This window comes from Phyllostomus discolor, chromosome 6, assembly GCF_004126475.2.
Source record: "Phyllostomus discolor isolate MPI-MPIP mPhyDis1 chromosome 6, mPhyDis1.pri.v3, whole genome shotgun sequence".
NCBI classification, from domain to species: domain Eukaryota; kingdom Metazoa; phylum Chordata; class Mammalia; order Chiroptera; family Phyllostomidae; genus Phyllostomus; species Phyllostomus discolor.
The window spans coordinates 91,229,475-91,248,377 of NC_040908.2; the positions used below are offsets into that span (position 1 = coordinate 91,229,475).

Below are 18,903 nucleotides of genomic sequence, written 5' to 3' on the forward strand. Positions count from 1 at the left end.
AAGGAGAAATTACTGGATTTAGCTAGGATAGGTTGCTGGTTATGCAGTCATAAATGTATTTAAGACTAGTGAAACATTGAATGGAGAGTTGAGTTTTAATGGAATAGATTTATTGGACGTAGATAATAAGTTCAGAGATTTTGTCCTTGAATACAGGATAAAAGTATTAGATTTAATGGCTATGAATATCAGGTGATAATTTACTATTACTTAATTGGGATGATTAATATTAGGAGAATCAGCCTAGAGCAGGTAAATTTGAATTAGGTGATGATTTTAAACTATATAATGTAAACGATGTTGACATATAATTTGAAATGCATCATTTCAGTAGTGAAGGTCTGAGAGGTTAAGAGATTTATTTATTTATGTAGGATGACCCTTAGTTTCAAATTTCCTGCCAGCTTGTATTTTTTGGTAACTGCTTTTCTATTTCAAATTTAAAATGCTCACTAAGGAACCCTCTGAAGACAATAAATTGCATAATGCCAAAAATTAATATGCTTTGCCATACTGAAGAAGCTATAGTTGTAATACAGGCTTTTGTTTCTTTCGATACTTCCCAGAAAATACATAAAACTGCACATGCAAAATGTCATTGGCAGGTACTGTGAGAGAGCTGGTGTTTCATTGGACAATAGGAGGTGAAGCAGACATGTCAAGAGATTTTGACATTTTAAAAGAAAACTATTTAGTACTTGAATAAAATATAATCATATATTTTATCTTTGCTTTAAAATGTCTTTAGGTTCCAAAGGTCTTGTATTAAACATGTTAGTACTGTACTTTTCTTGCTGCAGAAATGTGCTGTGAGACAGTAGAAATAGATTCTGGAATGCTTGAGACTTGAGAGGTTGGAGCTTACATTTTGGGTTGGTTGGATTTGGTAGATCTGAAATTAGGAAGCCACGATCTTTACCTCTTCAGAAGTTGATGAGAATTGGTCACATGAACAAGTCATTTATTTTCTGTCATTTGACTTTCTAATAGATTTTTCCTCTTTCAGTTCTTTTTGGGCCTTTTTAAACACATGGGAATTCATCCCAGAGAAAACAAGAAATAAAGATACTAAAAACATGATGTCTAACCTTCCATTAAATATATAATGTAATTATCTTCTGAGAGTGGGGAGTTAAAGTACATTCTATCCTGGGCATATTGTTAAATGACCTTAAACTATCAACAAGAGTAAGGGAGAGAAAATGCAAACCCAGAATTATGGCAATGAAAAGACATTTATGAGACCCAGTTTTCATTTAATTTACGTATACTATCTGAAGGAGAGATACAGTGTATTGCAGGTAACTTCTTTTTAACTGATGGAGAGTTTGGAGTTTTTTCTTAAATAAAGAGTGCTAGATTAGAATGTAGTCTGATAAGTTGAACCTTTGAAGACGCTTTTATTGTCTTCAGTAGCCATTTTGTACTACAGTAGCTTACCCTGATCTTCCTGTCTCCAATAAATCTTAAAAGAATTGGTTGTTCTAACATAAGGAATGGATTAAAGTGCAAGGACATATCAAGATGCCGAACTGGAAAGGAAATCAATTGGTTTTCCAGGGATGAAAAAGAATATAGCAACAAGAAAATGAACTTTTCTAACTATTCTTATGGGACGAGCAAACAATATTTGTAGCTATGCTACCTTGAAACCAGAAATAAATTAGGTATTTACTAAATCATTATATTTATTGTGGTACAAACACCTGCTGGCTATAAAAGTACAGCCCTTAAAGGAAAACAAAAGACAAGGGGAATGAAAATAATTGTTCTACTTTCCCAACTTTTCACAGTCAGCATGTAATGATGAATTTCTCCTTCAAAGGCTGTGAAATAAAAATAGGTTGCTCATTCAGAATCAGTTTTAGTTTTCAGCATCTTTAAAATACTTTTTCAGACAACTTACCCTAAGAACATTCATTATTTTTCCCTTTGTAGAGAAGCTTTCTCAGGCATCTTTTAAGTGACTTATCCAGAATCTCTGTGGTAATAACCTTCAGAGGCTGATAAAGAAGTAGGTAAGACTCTGGCTCTACTGGCCAAAGAATATGATGTAAATTGCCTCAGTTGACAATCTCTAGTGGAATAAGGGAATGTAAGGCTGGAATTATTTCTAACCTGGGAGACCTAATTCTATGGCTTTTATTCACTGTTAATATTTTAGAATATCTTAGACAGGAGAAATGATCTATTTTAGTTTTTGACACCTACTGCTAAACCAAAACACCCTCATCTCTGTCACAGGCTACTTTTTCTTTTCACAGTAACACCCAGTGTTGTGGCAAATAATTGATTTTAACCAGGAGGGATGCTTGGATATGTGTGACATAACATAAGAATGAGCCCTGCTGGTGTGGCTCAGTGGATTGAGGGCTGGACTGCAAACCAAAGGGTTGCTGGTTCAATTCCCAGTCAGGGCACATGCCTGGGTTGCAGGCCAGATCCCCAGTAGGAGGTGTGTGAAAGGCAACCACACATTGATGTTTCTCTCCCTCTCTTTCTCCTTCCTTCCTCTTCTCTCTAAAAATAAATATGTAAAATCTTTAAAAAAATAGATGTTTAAAAAAAAGAATGAGAGGAATGAAGAATTAACAGTGTAAGTGAGAATAACTGAAATGATTGGCATGAGATCCAAGCTGGGTGTGAGAAGAGGTGAAGCAGGTGGGGATGTGGTTCTCCAGAAGAGCATGAAGTCAAGGGACTGGATGCTTAAGTGTAGGTTTAGTGTCTGACAGATGCTGGGAAAAGTTTTATGAATAAGAACTTTTAGACTTTGAGATTTAAGATATCTTTGCTTCTGGATGCTACTGTTTAAACTGAGGCCATGTGAATGGAGAGAAGACAATGAAATAAATGAAGCCAAGGGACTGTGACAACAGGGTGCTGGATGGGTCATCCAGTTGAACAGTGAGTAGAGCAGATTCCCAGTAATTAATTAATCAATTACTGAACATTTGTACAGGGTACTGAGAGTGAAAGAAAGTGGAAAACATGCTATTTATGATTCTTCTCTAGGACTGTGGGTAAAACTAAAAATAAATTTTAATATACTGCAAGGTTTTAAGAGAGATAGGTAGTGCCTGCCACTCAGTAGATGCCTAAATCCTTGTTGAAAGAATAAATACGTGCACGAAGTCCAAAGGGAGCATGTAGGAACTAACCCCTGCAAGGACAACAGGGCAATGAGTATGGAAGAGTGTCATGAAGAAGCCCTCAGAGGAGGTAGGATTTGAGCTGAATTTTGAAGGATAGTTAGGGCTGGGGTGAGGCATTCCAAGCAGAAGAGAAAGATGTCTGTCTGCAAAGACCAAGAGGCAAGGTGAAACTGGAGAGCAGGACGCATGTGGGAGAGAACTATAGGAGCTTCCTTAGGAAGGACCTGTATGCCTTGCTATGTTATTTGGACTTTATTTTGGTGGAAATAGAGAGCCATTGAAGGATTTTCAGTTGGGTTACGAGTAAGGTCATGTGTATAGTAAGCCTTTTAATAACTATTTTATTGGCATTGTAGAGATTATAATGGAGAGAGTAATGCTGTATAGAATTTTTGTGGGCATTTTACATTTGCATGTCTGTTCTAGGCAATTGAATAGTCATAGTCTTGTTTTTGTTTTATATCAGATTAAGTGTGTTAAAGAATATATGTACATATATGTATAAATATTTGTACATATTCATGCTAGTATTTATAAATAGTTGTACATATAAATATAGATAACATAAGCATACACGGCATATAGCATATAGTCTACAGTACATAGATAGGATGGAGTTTGTAACTGAAGACTCAAAATAACAAAAGTTTTATTAATTTTTATTTGTTTTTCAGTATTATTTCTCTTGCATGTGAAAAATTTGCAGGCAGTCTAGCGTTGATATTTGAGTGCAAGGAACCCAGATACCTTTAATCCTTTTGCTCCACCTCCCTCATCATCTAAGTAAGCACTTCTTCCCTGCCCAGGACTTCTGCTTGAGCTCCAGCAGCATAGACACATTCCAGCTAACAGGAAGCGAGAGGAATGGAAAAATCAGATCCTCTTTACTTTAGGAACCCTTTTACTCTAGGGACACATTTTCTATGATATTTCAACTTCCATCCCATTGATCAGAATTTAGCCTAAGAGCCTCACGTGACTACAGAGAGGCTATAAAATATTACCTGTTCTAGACAGCAATCAATACACCCCGTTAACAAAGACGGCTGTCTTGTTAGGAAGGAGGAGTACAGCATGAGAACTAGCAGTGCTCTCCAGGTGCATGCAGTTAGTTCTCCCCTCCACCAGAATACATGAGCATGTGTGTGTGTCACATTGGCATGTTCTTAAACATTCTTTCATTTGAACATACAATCAGCACTAATTTGTAAGCAACAGTAACGTTTTATAAGATGAGAAATCTTCAAAATTATTGTATTTATGTAGTTGGCTTAGTGTATACTACATGTAAAGATTGTAATAAGTTGCACATACATAGAGCCTTAAATTATTTTACAAAGTACATTTAAACTTCCCACCTCCACCTTGTATAATCTCCTTAGCATTTATACGGTAAATTGGATGAAGGTACTATCCCCATTTTACTACTGGAAAAATGAAATTATGTGGTTTGAGGTTGAAACTGGGATTAGTGTTTATTGACCCATACTATAAGGCATTTAATAGAAAGGAATAATGGCAAGGATTTTTGAGAACAGAGGATAATTAGAAAGTAATTGATATAGTGTGAAGGAATCTGTTAGTGGACATGATATTCCTTTCATTAGAAAATTTAGATATTAACTGCTTATCAGATGTATTGGCGAATATGTTCTCCCATTCTGTGGGCTGTCTTTTTATTTTGTTGATGTTTTCCTTTGCTGTGTGAAAACTTTTTAGTTTGATGTAGTCCCATTTGTTCATTTTTCTCTTTTTCTCCCTTGTGTAGGAAGATGTATCTGATAAAATATTGCTACAAACAGTGTCTGAGATTTTGCTGCTTGTATTTTCTTATGTGATTTTTATGGTTTTGGGTGTAACACTTAATCTTTAATCCATTTTGAAATTATTCTTGTGCGTAGTGCGTGTAGGTGTCTAGTTTCATGTTTTTGCACATATCTGTCCAATTTTCCCAGTACTGTTTATTGAATAAACTATCTTTAGCCTATTGTATATGCTTGCTTCCTCTGTTGAATATTGAGTATAAAGAGGTGGGTTAACACCAAAAAAACCAAACAACCTAATTTAAAAATGAGCAAAGGGCCTGAATAGACACTTCTCTAAAGAAGATGTACAGATGGTCAATAGACATATGAAAAAATGCTCCATGTCACTAATCATCTGAGAAATGCAAATTAAAACCACAATGAGATATCATCTCATACCTGTCAGAATGGCTATCATCAATATATCAAAAAACAAGTGTTGGCAAGGATGTGGAGAAAGGGGAACCCTTTTTCACTGTTACTGGGGATGCAGATTGGTGCAGTCCTGCGGAAAGCAGTATGGAGATACCTCAAAAAATTAAAAAAGGATCTTCCTTTTGGTCCAATGATGCCATTTCTGGAAATATATATGAAGGAACCCAAAACACTGATTAGAAAGAACATAAGCACCCCTATGTTCATTGCAGTGTTATTTATAATCACCAAGATATGGAAGCAGCACGAGTGTCCATCATTAGATGAGTGGATAAAACAACTATGGGACATTCACACAATGGAATTCTACTTGGCCATAAAAAATAAAAGTTTTACCCTTTGTGATAGTAATGATGGACCTGGAGAACATTATGTTAAGTGAAATAAGCCATCAAAGAAAGACAAGTACCATATGATTCACTCATATGTGGAATCTAATGAACAAACTGAACTAACAAGAAAAACAGACACAGACTCATTGATAGAGAGCAGGATGACAGCTAAGGGAGGAGCAGGGGTAGGGGCTGAAGAGATTGAGCAAAAAGGAAAAAGGAATCATGGACATGGACAACAGTGTGGTGATTGTGGGAGAGAGAGGGGTATAAGGGGACTAAATGGTAATGGAAAAATAAATATATACATTTTAAAAAAGAAAATTTAGCATTTAAAATTCCAGTTTTTTTCTCTCATCTGAGCAGTGATATTTTGGCCATGGTCAGAGCCTCCCATTTTTCCATTAGGTGTGACTATTTTCTTTTGGTGTCACTCTGTTAACATAAGTATGATAGATAAATTCACCCATTGCTTCCTTCCAACTGCAATGCACAAACCTCATCTACATATTAATTGCTTTTTGTTGTTGCTTTCACTGTACAAAATGACGGGAATTCAACTATCTTTGTTTTTCTGTAATATTACTTTGTAAAAACAATATTACCATAAACATAAAATGAAGCGAACGCTTTCAACAGCTGACTCCAGTCATTGCATTTGTGCCAATGCCGTGTATGCTCTGGAGGACACTGTCTACAGTTTCTTCTCCTTGGTCCTTCCAGTTCACGCAAAGTGTTTTTTAGCTTGTTATGTGTGGAAATAAACTTCCTGAAGATATCTTTGTCTTAAAAATAGCAAAGGAGAAAGATAGCTCTTGAGTGCTGACTGGGCCAGGAGTTGAGCCACCTCTTTTGAAAAGACTGAGTTGTTTGTTAAAAACTCAGGTGATACTGTTTAAATTTTAAACTCTTATTTGGTAAGAAGTAAACTGATTACTAATCAAGGGCTAAAACAAGATAATCTGGAATGAAATTTCTTTATTTGTTTTAAATAAGGTTATATATTTTAGAAACTAGTAATAACAGCTTTTCACTAATATTAATAGTCTCCACGTATGTTTTTCAGTCCTCATTGTACTTTTTGGTTCAGTAACATTAACTATTTATTTGTTAATTACTCTCTACATCTTGAAACACATTGTCCCCTTGGTTTCTGTAATGTTACTTTCTTTTTTTCTCTTTCCAAAGACTTGTCTGCTCCTTCTGGGTTTACTTTGGAGGCTCATCCTTATCTCCCCAGCCACCGTGTGGGGCTTGATCGTAGCCTTTCTTCCCTAACTTCCTTTCTCTCTCTTCTCTCTCACCTCAGAGCAACCATACATGCTATTCTCTCTGTCTGAAACATTCTTCTCTCCAATCTTCTCCTGGTTAGCTCCTAATAATCTTTTAGATCTAAATTTAATCATCACTTGTTCATGGAAGACTTCCTTGAACTCTGACTGGTAAAATTGCCTGTATAGCTGTCACAGCATCATTCTGCTCTTCTAAACACACTATACAGTAACATGTCCATGGAGACAGAACCAAGGTTGTGTCGTTTCACTCACAACTTAATCCTTATTGTCTAGTACAATCTTTATTACCCAGTAGGTGCACAATAAATATTTGTAAGTGAACGAATAAGTGAATTTTCATATAATACATTATAATAATACCCTTCGTGTAAGTTATGCACACGGAGACAAATATGTCCAGAAGTCTGCTTACTTGTTGGCTGAATTGAAACTGAAACATAATTGATAAATGAAAGGTGGATGTCAAACCATTGGGTTCCCAACTTGAGATACAGGCTTTGTTCTAAGTTTTGTGGGTCCTAAAAGATACCATTGCAGGCACAGAATAGAATGAATTTGTATAGTTAGATAGTGTCACTTTAATTCCCTTCAATCATAATCCAGTTTCTCTGGATACTTTTAATATGTAATCTGAAAGGCAAATATCATTTTTCTTTATCCAAACACAGGCTTGTATACACAAAGAAGATGACAGAGATATTGAAAAGTCTGCCAGTTAACTAAATGATGCCACTCAAATATTGACTTTTCATGTGTTTCTCTGATGATATTGGAATGAGTGAATGTAGAATTGTGGGACTTCTAGAATGAGTCAGTTTTATAGTTCATGGGTCAGAACAAATAAAATGTTAACATTGCATCTTTAATCAACATTTAAGTTAATTACATTCTTATAATATGTTTTAGCAAGCATGTTTTTTTTTTTCTTTAGAGATGAGTTTTATTCTTTTGGAGGTAAATTTTGATGGCAAAAAATGGCTACTTTTGACATACATAATTTTTTGTGAAATGATAGTGGGAAATTGCAGATACCGTGAAATGAGAATGAACATTCATGCTTTGCTCTAGGTCCAGATAGCTTCTTTTGTGGATAAGATTTATGAAGTTCCAGGGAAATACTTTGTGTCTGTTTTCACTAGATATTTTAAATCTTATAACATTTTATCTTAACTAGTCATTGGGAAACAGTAATTTAGTGATTATTCAAACAGTTGTTTCTCTTCCTCCCCAACCCCAACCCATTTTAAGCTATTTGTTGTAAAATGACTTTGTTAATTCTTACAAGAACATCTTGCAAACTAGAGTTATTAGGGAAAGTGCACAGCTGGCAACCATCTGAATAATTTGATTCATGTAAAATTCCACTTTGAAAAATAAAAACCCAATAGCACTCACTGAGTCTTTCCTTTATCATGTGCACAAATTATGCAATAACCTCAAGTGAATGCTTTGGACACTTGGATGACATTGATGCTGCTATCAACCTCCCACTTCCAGACATTATATATTGAGATGGAGTGTGAAAAGCTGAGTCCATTTTCATTTTCTCTTGATAAGGAAGGAAAGAGGGAAGAAAGGAGGGAGGGAGAGATAGAGGGAGGGAGATAAAGGTGTTTGGCAAAAGGTTTCAGTGGGGAAAATTGATTCATCCTGCTAGAGGCCTGGCCTGAGATATTATCAAGGAGCTCCTTATGGCTGCTCTTCTTATATGCTGTGATAACATTTGTATCATTCCTTACTTCCATGTTATAAAACAATAAACAATGGAACCCCTTATTGGTGATTAACATTCCAAAACCTATAAAACAAAATGTGTTCAAAATTGGTATGTTAGAAATTATTTTGGACAATTCTGTAGAATTGGCTGCAGTTTTATTAAATTTACAGTTTTTCTTGTTTATTTCTTTGGGGTTTCTTTTTTTTTCTATTGAAAGTACTATATATTACCTCTGAGTAGAAGAAGAATGTGGTTTGGAGGGTAGACCTAAGTGGCTGCAACTGTATTGGCAATATTTTATTTCTTTAGATGAATGATGGGTAAGTGGGGATCTGTAGTCTTTTTCCTTTTTATGTAATAAAATTTTAATAAGAATTAAAAACAGACTTAAAGCCCCTAGCTTTGTGAATATGAACAAAAGGGTTGTATAATCATTCTGGATGTCAGTGGACGTTACCTAAAAAATAAAACAGTTAACACAATAATTTGTGAAGTCAGAGATTCACTGATATATTGCCATCTCTTGAGGACTATTTCAGTTTTATGTCCAATAACTAGATCATTTGTAATTAATTCATCATTTGAACCTTTATCAAGTAGCTAATGTTTATATGAATATGTCACTATGTTTGTATGTATATAAAGTAAAATTTATTATATGATTTCCAACATTTAAAAGGAAGGTGCCTTTTCTAGAGTCAAGAGTAATAGCAAGTGAAAGTATTAGTTGTTTATTGTCTGCACACAATCTGTAACACTGGACAATTAGATTAATTCAGGGGAAATAGAATAATAGAATGTAGGAGCTGGAAGGAACCTTTGAGATTATCTAATTTGCATCTTCAATTATAAATGGGGAAATGGTAACAGTCCACAGAAGCCTTACTCACACAGCTAGTTAATGGAAGAGCTAGTACTAAAACATAGATTTCAGAGCTTTTCTTCCTGTTTCCTCTCCACTGTATTGGTATTTCCTGAAATATCATTTCCAAAATTGTTCATGTGAGTGTGCCAAAACAAACAAAACTCGACACACTATAACCATAAAAGTAGGATTTTGTGGCAAGGTAACTTTTTGAAATTTTGCATCCTATGTCCTTCTTTTGGATTCGCCATACATGTTAGTGTAGTAAAGTCTCTGAGAAGCCCTAAGTAAAGGAATCTACAACTGTTTGATCCACTCTTTCCAAAAACTTTTGACAACTTAACCCCTACTATATGGAAGAGTACATGTTGAAGAAGAAAGTTTGAATAATGCTTTGAAATTAGTCATAACAATTTTTATTATCATTCAGTCTAGTTGAATAATAGGTGGATTTTAAAAATTAGATTAACTGATATGGTACCTTATCATAATAGATACACCTTAACATACAGTTTCTTAATAAAGAAATTGGTGTTCAATAAGTGCTTTTAAAACTTTCATTCATCACTCAGTGAAGGGACTAAAGAGAGAAAATAAGGCTCTTTCTAATGGAAACTGGAACATGCTAGTGAAAATGGTAGTGATTATAAAGCAAATGTAGGCATTAGGCTATGGCAAAGGAAACCGAATAAAGAGAGAGAGAAAAGGAATTAGAGCCATTTCAGAATGACAGGTTGTTTTAGCCTTATCATTGTCTCATCCCACTGAGGCAATCCTCAAACCATGTAGAAATATCAGACAGTGTCCTGAGGAAGGCAATCAGTGTGAGGGAAGTAGAGAGAAGGAATGACACCAAACACAGACATGTTAAAGACAAGTAGGGCAAGATGCCACATCCTCCATGAGAGCATTTTTGAATCCTTCAACAAAATGAACTCTTCCATATATAAACTCCTAAAACTTTTTTTTCTTAGTTCTGTAATTTTGTTTAGCCTATTATTGATTTTCCTTTAGTTAGTTGATTATCTTAGTTTATTAGATAAAACTGATTAGTTTTATCATTACTGTTCCAGAAGACAAGGACTGTAGTTGTACTTTTTGCTAAATTCCCTTGGTATTGACAGATTACTTTGTATGAATCACGCTTTCAATGAATGTTTGCTCAATGAATACAAATATGGCAAAATCAGCAAGCATGCATTGTATAGCTAGTGCATAACTGCAGTTCAGAACGTGAGGCATTAGCTCTGATGATTCCTTCTCTCAAGTTGTTTAGAGTTTACTCAAGACAACACAATAAAAAATAGAGACCTTTTTGTATTAAAACCTTGATATAGGACATTTCCATAAATGGGAAAGGTCAGAGAAGACTTCATAGAGAATATAGTGTTGAAAATTATTATTAATTGAAGGTGGTGCTGGTGAGTGTATTACTTTCTGAATGTCATTTTAACAAATTATTACATATTTAGTGTTTCAGAGTAATACCAAGTTATCACATTACATTTCTGGAGGTCAGAAGTCTGAAATGAGTCATATGGAGCTAAGATTAAAGTATCGGTATGGCTGCATTCCTCCTGGAATTTGCAGAAGTAACTCAGTTTCCTTGCCTTTTCTAACTTCTAGAGACTGCTTGCATCCTTGGTGTGGGGCCTTTTAGTAAATCTTCTGTGTGCATCAGTACAACTGCTTCCATGTTGGGAACCTACTGATTCTCTTTTATAAGGACACTGTGATTATATTGGGCCCAACTGGATAATGCAGAAAAATATCCCCACTTTAAAACTCCTAATTATATCTTCAGAGTCCCTTTTGCCATGTAAAGTAGTATGTTCACAGCTTCTGAAGATTCAGACATGAAAATCTTTGTTGGGGTCATCATTCTTTCTACATAGTGGGGAATCAGCATGAGCAAAGTTCTGGAGGTAGAAAAAAGCATGAAGTGTATAAACTGAACAATGAAAAGGTCAAAACGAAATGTAGAGAACATGTTGAGGTGTGTGGCAGATGGAGTTGCCAGTAGGCAGGTATGAGTTTCAAAGGGCTTTAAAATTTAGAACAGGAGATTTAGATTTAATGCAGTTAATACTATGGAACCATTTCAAATTTTTGAGAAGGGGCTAGTGTTGTGAAATGACATTTATAAGAGATTAGTCATGCAGGATTTGCAGGAGAGCCTGGTGGAACGTTTGAAGGTAAAGTTTGAAAAAAATTGAAAGAGTAATAAATGTATGTATAATTGGGTATATTACCTTGCATAGTTCTTTTTTTTAGACATATGGACACTTGATACACTCCTATAGATGATTTATTTGAATAAAGGTTTGAGTTAGAGTGGCAGTTATTAACTTCTCACAAGTCAGCAATTTTGAATCCTATGTATATTTGGATCCTAGTCATGGTTGTCATCCATGACCATAGTAGTTTCTGAAAACAAGGCTGTAACCCAGTTGTGAGTCAATGTTTTTCCCTTGCTTTCTCATCATCTTTCATTCTGCCTTAAGAATGTATTCCAATGGCTGTTCTGAAGGGGGCTGTTCTTTTTTTTTGGGGGGGGGGGAAGAAATCTCCTTTGAATGATAAATTATTTCTTTTGATATTATTTTAAATTTTCTTTATTAATTCTTATCTTTGTGATATTAATGCACTCTTCCTAGGTAGAAGGCACTCTTATCAGACTGAATATTTACTCTAGATGCATCTTCAATGAAGCTTTTCTTGCTTTTACCTGGAAAGGGTCAACAGTTAATTGGATGAGAAGGATTTACTTTTCCTAATTATAATAGAGTATCTTCTGTGATCATTTTCGATTGTCACAGGGCAATGGAGTCTTAATTACATTTAATGTCAATGTGAAGAGCAACATGTGCTCTGGCATCAGAAGGGAAAGGACTTTCATGTATAATAGATATTTATTGTTTTTGCTTATCTAGCATCTATCCTTTTGTTCTGCTGGTAATAGGCCCTTCTATATTTTCCCTGTTACAATCCATGAGTTTTGTCCTTCCTCTAACCCTACTCTTGATGGCCAATTAGCACCAGAGTAGTGAGTTATATAGTTGGCTTTTAACTTTGCTTGAGTCAGTGAGGGTTAGGACTGGGGCTTTTGCTAGAACTACCGGTGATGAGGCGCCCACTCTCTCCTGAGGTGGTTACACTGGTAGGATCTAAGTCTGGGGTTGTTGAAAGTTGACGTTAGAGGGAACTTTCTCCATAATGAAGCCAATGCAGAGGAAAATGAAGCTGTTAAAAATAAGAGCATCTTAATCCTGGTGAGAATATTTAAACCTTAAATCCAGCTATGACTGCAGCTGAAATTTTTCCTAGCATTTTTGGTTTCTAAACCAGTATATTTTGTCTATTATTTAAGAAGATTTTAGTTGTACATCTATCAGTTTCAATCAAGAGTCCACTCTAATATCAAAAATATGTAACATTGGGAATCTCACTTGGGCTCCATGGTCTCTTCGAGGTCTTTCTCTGCAGTGTTGACCAAGATCTTCAGAGTGTTTGCCCTCGGTTTCCTCACTTTGTACTCTCAGCAGGTGTGACCTGGACTTTCTCACTACCTCCCAATCATACAGGGACATAAAACTTTCTGCAAATACGATATTATTAGTAGCACCAATAAATGTATTTTGGAAAATAGAATGCCATTGTCTAAATGAGGGGAAACCTGGTTGATGAATCCTTTCTTACATTTTTCCTGTTTATGTAATTGGAGGAATGGGCCAATTTAATAGTACTTATTGCCAAATATTTTTGCCTATATGTTGTTGAGATCTGCTTTTAATTTTCTAGTAGATTTTTTCTGAGTTTATTGAGCCAAACTGACAAAAATTGCTAGGGAACAAAATCTCAACAGATTGAGAAAGGGTTCCTGATTTTTTCCCACTGGTCATATTCCCAACTACATTACTTAAAATTAGTCTAATTGCTCTTTTATATGACTGTCTTTCAACTATTTAAATGTATTTTTTTCTTAACTTCTAGTCTCCAAACTTAAAGTTCCAGTCATTTCACCTATTTATCCTGCTCATCTTGCATCATTACAGCCTCAAAATGTGGTTAGTCCAGTTAATAAGTAGCCTACTCTGTGTGTAGCTATGTCTGTCCTTTTTTGGAATTCCATGAGTGGGTCTAAGTCCCATTTATGATCATGTTAGCATTTTTTCTTTTTCTCACTGTTAATTACCTTATGTTATTGGCATATATTAACTTTAAAACCCATACATTGCTTTTCTATGGTCTACTACTGAGTGATTCTGCCCAGTGTTGTCATTGTGCAGGTGGCTTTCTGAACCTGTGAAAAAGTTTTCACACATGTCCTTGTTCAATTTAATTAATTTAAATTTAATATGGGTCTAGCATCAAAATCTGTGAAGCTTAAATTTTAATACTGTTTTTGTACAATATTAATCCCTTATGTTTTTCAATCATGTGTAAGTTAAACATACCTTAATATGAATTTGTGCTAAAATATGAAATTTCAGAGGATGTTTACAGTCTCCTCCAGAAGATTGCTATAAGTCACCCATCAGAGTAAATAATATCCAAATATTTAATTGCTATGCTTTGGGGATTTGGCTAATTAGATCTGAATTTACCTAAACCAGCTAATATTTTTCTATACTCTCAATTCATAATGACTATGTTAAATGTCTTTTAAAATTAGAGTACACTCTGTCTTTGACATTACCCAGGTGAAGCAGTGTAATAACCTTAAATCAAATGGAAATAAGGGTTAGTTTGGTGTATTTTTTATTAGTGAATCTTTGTCCTAGAAATCTCCATTTCGTTTTCTACGTGAGTGTTACTTTATTTGGAAATATGGTCTTTGGAGGTATAGTCAAGATGAGGTGAGCCCTAATCCAATATGACTGGTGTTCTTGTGAAGGGAGAAGAGGAGCGGGTGCAGAAACACAGGAAGAATGCCATATGATGTTGGAGGCAAGAGATTTTTTGATGTGTCTACAAGCGTAGAGTTGCCAGCAACATCAGGAGCCAAGAGAATAGCATGGAACAGATTTCCCCCTAAGCCTTTAGAGAGGGCATAGCCCTGTCAGCACCTTGATTCAGGGCTTCTAGCCTCCAGAACTATAAGAGAATAAATTTCTGTTGTCTTAAGACACTGGTTTGGGTACTTGGTTGTGGCAGCCCTAGAAAACTAATGCATCTAGTCATGGACACTCACCTGTATCCAGCACTCACCTGAACCCCTTTTTGAAATCAGACCAACATATACTCATCTTAATTTTGGGGGTAGTGTTCTAGTTCTCTATGATCCTACAAAGATTATTGATGGTGGATTAATAATGACATTTTCAAGATATTTTAATGCTACAAGATACAATTTTGCTGGACTTATACAACTTTATGTAGTTAGATGCTCATTACCTTACCATTCACCCACTTAAGTCTTTTTGTTGATTGCTTACTATGTATTTGGGACTAAAGTAGTCACTGGTAATATAGACATAATTGTTGGATTCAAAGGGTTTATGGATACCTCAGTTTCCTTATCAGTAAAATGGGAGTAATAGTAGTGTTGTAAGAATGCAATGATATTATAGCAAAAGAATTTAGCACAGCTCTTGTTACATAGTGGAAACTCAATGAAAGACAGCTGCTGTAACATCATAGTAATGTAATGATATGGCTAACAGTAAATAGGAAAAATAAAAAAAGTAAAAGAAGAGCTTGGGATAAATGAGGGTGATAAGCCAGTTAAAAATATCAATACCATGTAGAGTATTGAAAGAGGAATACCTGTAGTCCTAGGAGAAAACAAGAAGAATAGGCCTACCTGGAAAAGCTTATCATAGCAAAGAATTTAAATCTTAACACAATAGGATTTGTGGAAGTAGCCTAAGCCAAAACCAAAAATCAATTTATTAATTAAAAATAAGCCAGAAGAATGAAAGAGCATTGCATAACATGTAGATATGAGAGAACAAGAAGCCTTCTGAGAATGTAAATAACTAGTTGTGTTTAAAATGAAGGGGGTCAGCAGTCAGGAAAGAGAGCTGGAGATATTGCCCAGAGCTAGTTTGTGATATATCTAGAATTTTTTCCTGAAACTCATAAGCATCCATTAAAACAAAAATGTCTGTCAGCCCCTCCAAACTTGGGTAATAAAACAAACTCCTTCAAAGGGGAAGAAACAACAAGAGAAAAACCAAAACACCTTCTTGTTGATCCCAATGTTGACTTAAATTTATTTTTATTTTAACTTTAGTTATGTGGAGACATAAAAATGTGTAGAATTCTCATGCACATAATTTATATGCAGTAATATAATAAAATATATTGGTAAATTAAATGCCAAATTTCCATAAAACTAATCAAGTTCAATTTTAACATATTAAATTATATGAAAATAAATGTTTTTCTGAAACTAAATTGCATTTGCTATGTTACAGGTTTATTCATTTTTTAAAATTTGTGCTTTACTTTTTTATTAATATTTCTTATTGTGTCCATGCACTGCTAATAAAAATAACATGCTCTTTTGAATCTTTGGATAAAAAAATATGTAACTTCTGAAATTTTCCAACCTACCAGAAACCATTAAGATATTTAGTGATTTAATGAAATTTCATGAAAATCTATGACAAAAAATACACTATGTTAGCATTAAAATATTTGTAACCAGATAAGAAAGAATAGAAGTAACACTATCAAATACGAAACTTGTCTATTCAACAAGATGTTTAGAGAAATCTAATAATTCAACAAAAGTCTTAGTTGTTTTTCAGTTAAATGATTTAAAAACTGTAGCCAAATTAATATATTAGCTTTATTAGCTATACTGTAGGTTTTACCGCAGTGTATCGAGTGCCAATTCTGCTGCCAATGTTTTTCTATTTGAACGACTGTAAAACCTTTACCACATATTCCTTCTATAACATGATGTGTTTGAAGATAGACTTCATTTGGAAAAAAAATGCTGCATTAAAAAATTTAAAGAAGACATCCTGTCTTCACACTACAGGATGAGTTGGTAAAAAAAAAATAAGATTGAGGTTGTGACAGCAGGCTAATAAAAATTCTTTAGGGAATTTTCTGTAATTAAATCTTTCTGGTAGAAGAAGCACCCTCTCCTCCCCCTCCCTCCCTCCTTCCCTCCCTCCCTCCCTCCCTCCTTCCCTCCCTCCCTCCCTCCCTCGCTCCCTCCCTCCCTCCCTCCCTCCCTTCCTTCCTTCCTTCCTTCCTTCCTTCCTTCCTTCCTTCCTTCATTCCTTCCTTCCATTTTAGAACTCAAAGTTAAATAGAGATAATCTGATTCAATTTTTAATTTGAGGCCCAGACAGGTACAACAATGCCAGAGCCAGAACTCGATCCTAGATTTTTCTGACCCAGGTCTTTTTGCACCACATATATTACCACATAAGTGCGATAATCACCTTAAGAGTTTTTCTTTTCTTTTATTTCCCTGTACAGTGTTTACCACATAGTATCCTTTGGATGATGGCTCAAAAATAAACCATACATTATTATAGAACACCAACTATAGTAAACACACATAATTGGTCCTTCTGAGAATTGTCATATATTTTAGCTTCCTAAAGGAGTAAGTCCAGTAGCAGCAGCACTTTTCTAAAATTAACTAATTAATTAATTTTGGGGAAACTCAATATTAGTTATGTGTTGAACTGTGTGGGGGAGTAGTTTAAAGAAAGATTTGTTAACATTTAAACTTGAGGGAAGGCAGTATTTATGGCTTATGGAAATTTGGAGGACAGATATGATCTGTGCTATCCTTTAAAATGAATTTCATGTATTGAAAGGTTTTACTACTCTCAGCTAGTAGTAACATGAATGATTTCTGGAGGTTGTTACTGCAAGATAAGGTTCTTGTTACATGCATTGCAAAAAAGACTGTCTCCTGTGTTATTCCATAGAAAAGTTGATAACAATTGTACACCACTGAAGGACACACCACTGATAATGTGTTGTACTTGACTGATTAGGCTCTTCATTTTACAATTTATAAATACTAGGAGCTCAATGAATGCTTGTGATTTAGCAAATAAAGAGAAATATCATTATTTCTACAGACCAAATAAAAGAAAAGGTATAGATTTGAACACAACATGCCAGGACCAACTTATGTAACGCCATTGGAAATTGGTGATTTTCAATGACTCATCCACATTCTTTTTTCTTACATCTAGCTGGTCATGGTCTATTATATTTTTTTTCCTCCAAATTCTTGTCAAGTCATTGAAATTTGTCTTTAGTTAAACAGCAGCAGTGATCTCCACGTTCTCTGAAGCCCTATATTAAAGTCATTATATGACAAGTGTGATTCCTTTGGGAATTTTCTGTAACTGAATTTTTTTCTGCTAGGAGAAGCACCCTCTTTCCCTCTCTCTCTGCCCTTTCTCCCACCTCTCCCCTCCCTCCCTCCCTCCCTCCCTCCCTCCCTCCCTCCCTCCCTTCCTTCCTTCCTTCCTTCCATTTTAGAACTCAAAGTTAAATTAGAGATAATCTAAATAAATTTTTAATTGGAGACCTAGATAGGTTCAGCAGTGCCAGAGCCAGAACTTGATCCTAGATTTTCCTGATCCAGATCTTTTTGCACCACATATATTACCCCCTTTTAATATAAGTGCTAATAAGAGTACAAACAAATGCTGTGAGACTTGATTCATATATCCTGGGCATTTGCTTTGTACAAGGTGCAATAATCAGCGCTGTGGAGAAAACCAAGGTGAAGGAGCCAAAGGTTGTTTCATCATGTAGTTTGCACTCTACCAGGGAACATAACTCACATAATTGTGATAATCACCTTAAGAGTTGTTTTTTTTTTTTAAATCCTAGGTAAAAAGGAATTAAGTGAATTGTCATCTCTTACTTTCCGCCCTTTTCTTCTGGTTGCCTGTCTCTTCAATTGCAAGTTTATTTGAGGCTGGAAAGGCCTGTGGACTGGCATAGTCAGAGTCAGCCATGCACCTCTGTCCCTGATCACACGTTATTCACAAATGTCCCAAAGTTGGGAAAAATTCCTCTTCCCCTTAGTTTACAAAATATAACATTTTTCAAAAGAATTCTTCTCTAGAAACTAAATAAAAGAGGGACAAAAATATAAAAGCATAGAACTGAAGAACAGTTTGTACTAACCAAGTTTCTTGGGCTAATGTTTGTGAAAGTCTAGCCAGAGATCTGTTTGATTAGTACAGTTTATGAAGCCCCTCCCACGCCTCCTTTCTCTTCATTCCAAACCCCCAAAGAGGTACCCACAGAATTTCCTAGCCCTAGTCCCCCCTTCTCCCAACTTTTGTCAAGGAAAGGAT

The 18,903-nt window shown here is 35.2% G+C and overlaps 1 protein-coding gene and 1 long non-coding RNA gene across 2 annotated transcripts in view; both read left to right on the forward strand.

The window, feature by feature from the left end:
• The window catches only part of GUCY1A2 (guanylate cyclase 1 soluble subunit alpha 2), a 328,461-nt gene that overhangs the window by 133,392 nt on the left and 176,166 nt on the right, over positions 1-18,903 (forward strand). The window lies entirely within an intron of this gene.
• Positions 307-17,524, forward strand: LOC118501214. Its single transcript, XR_004903830.1, has 3 exons — positions 307-1,693; positions 3,684-3,695; positions 17,514-17,524. It is a non-coding gene; the product is annotated as an uncharacterized LOC118501214 (long non-coding RNA).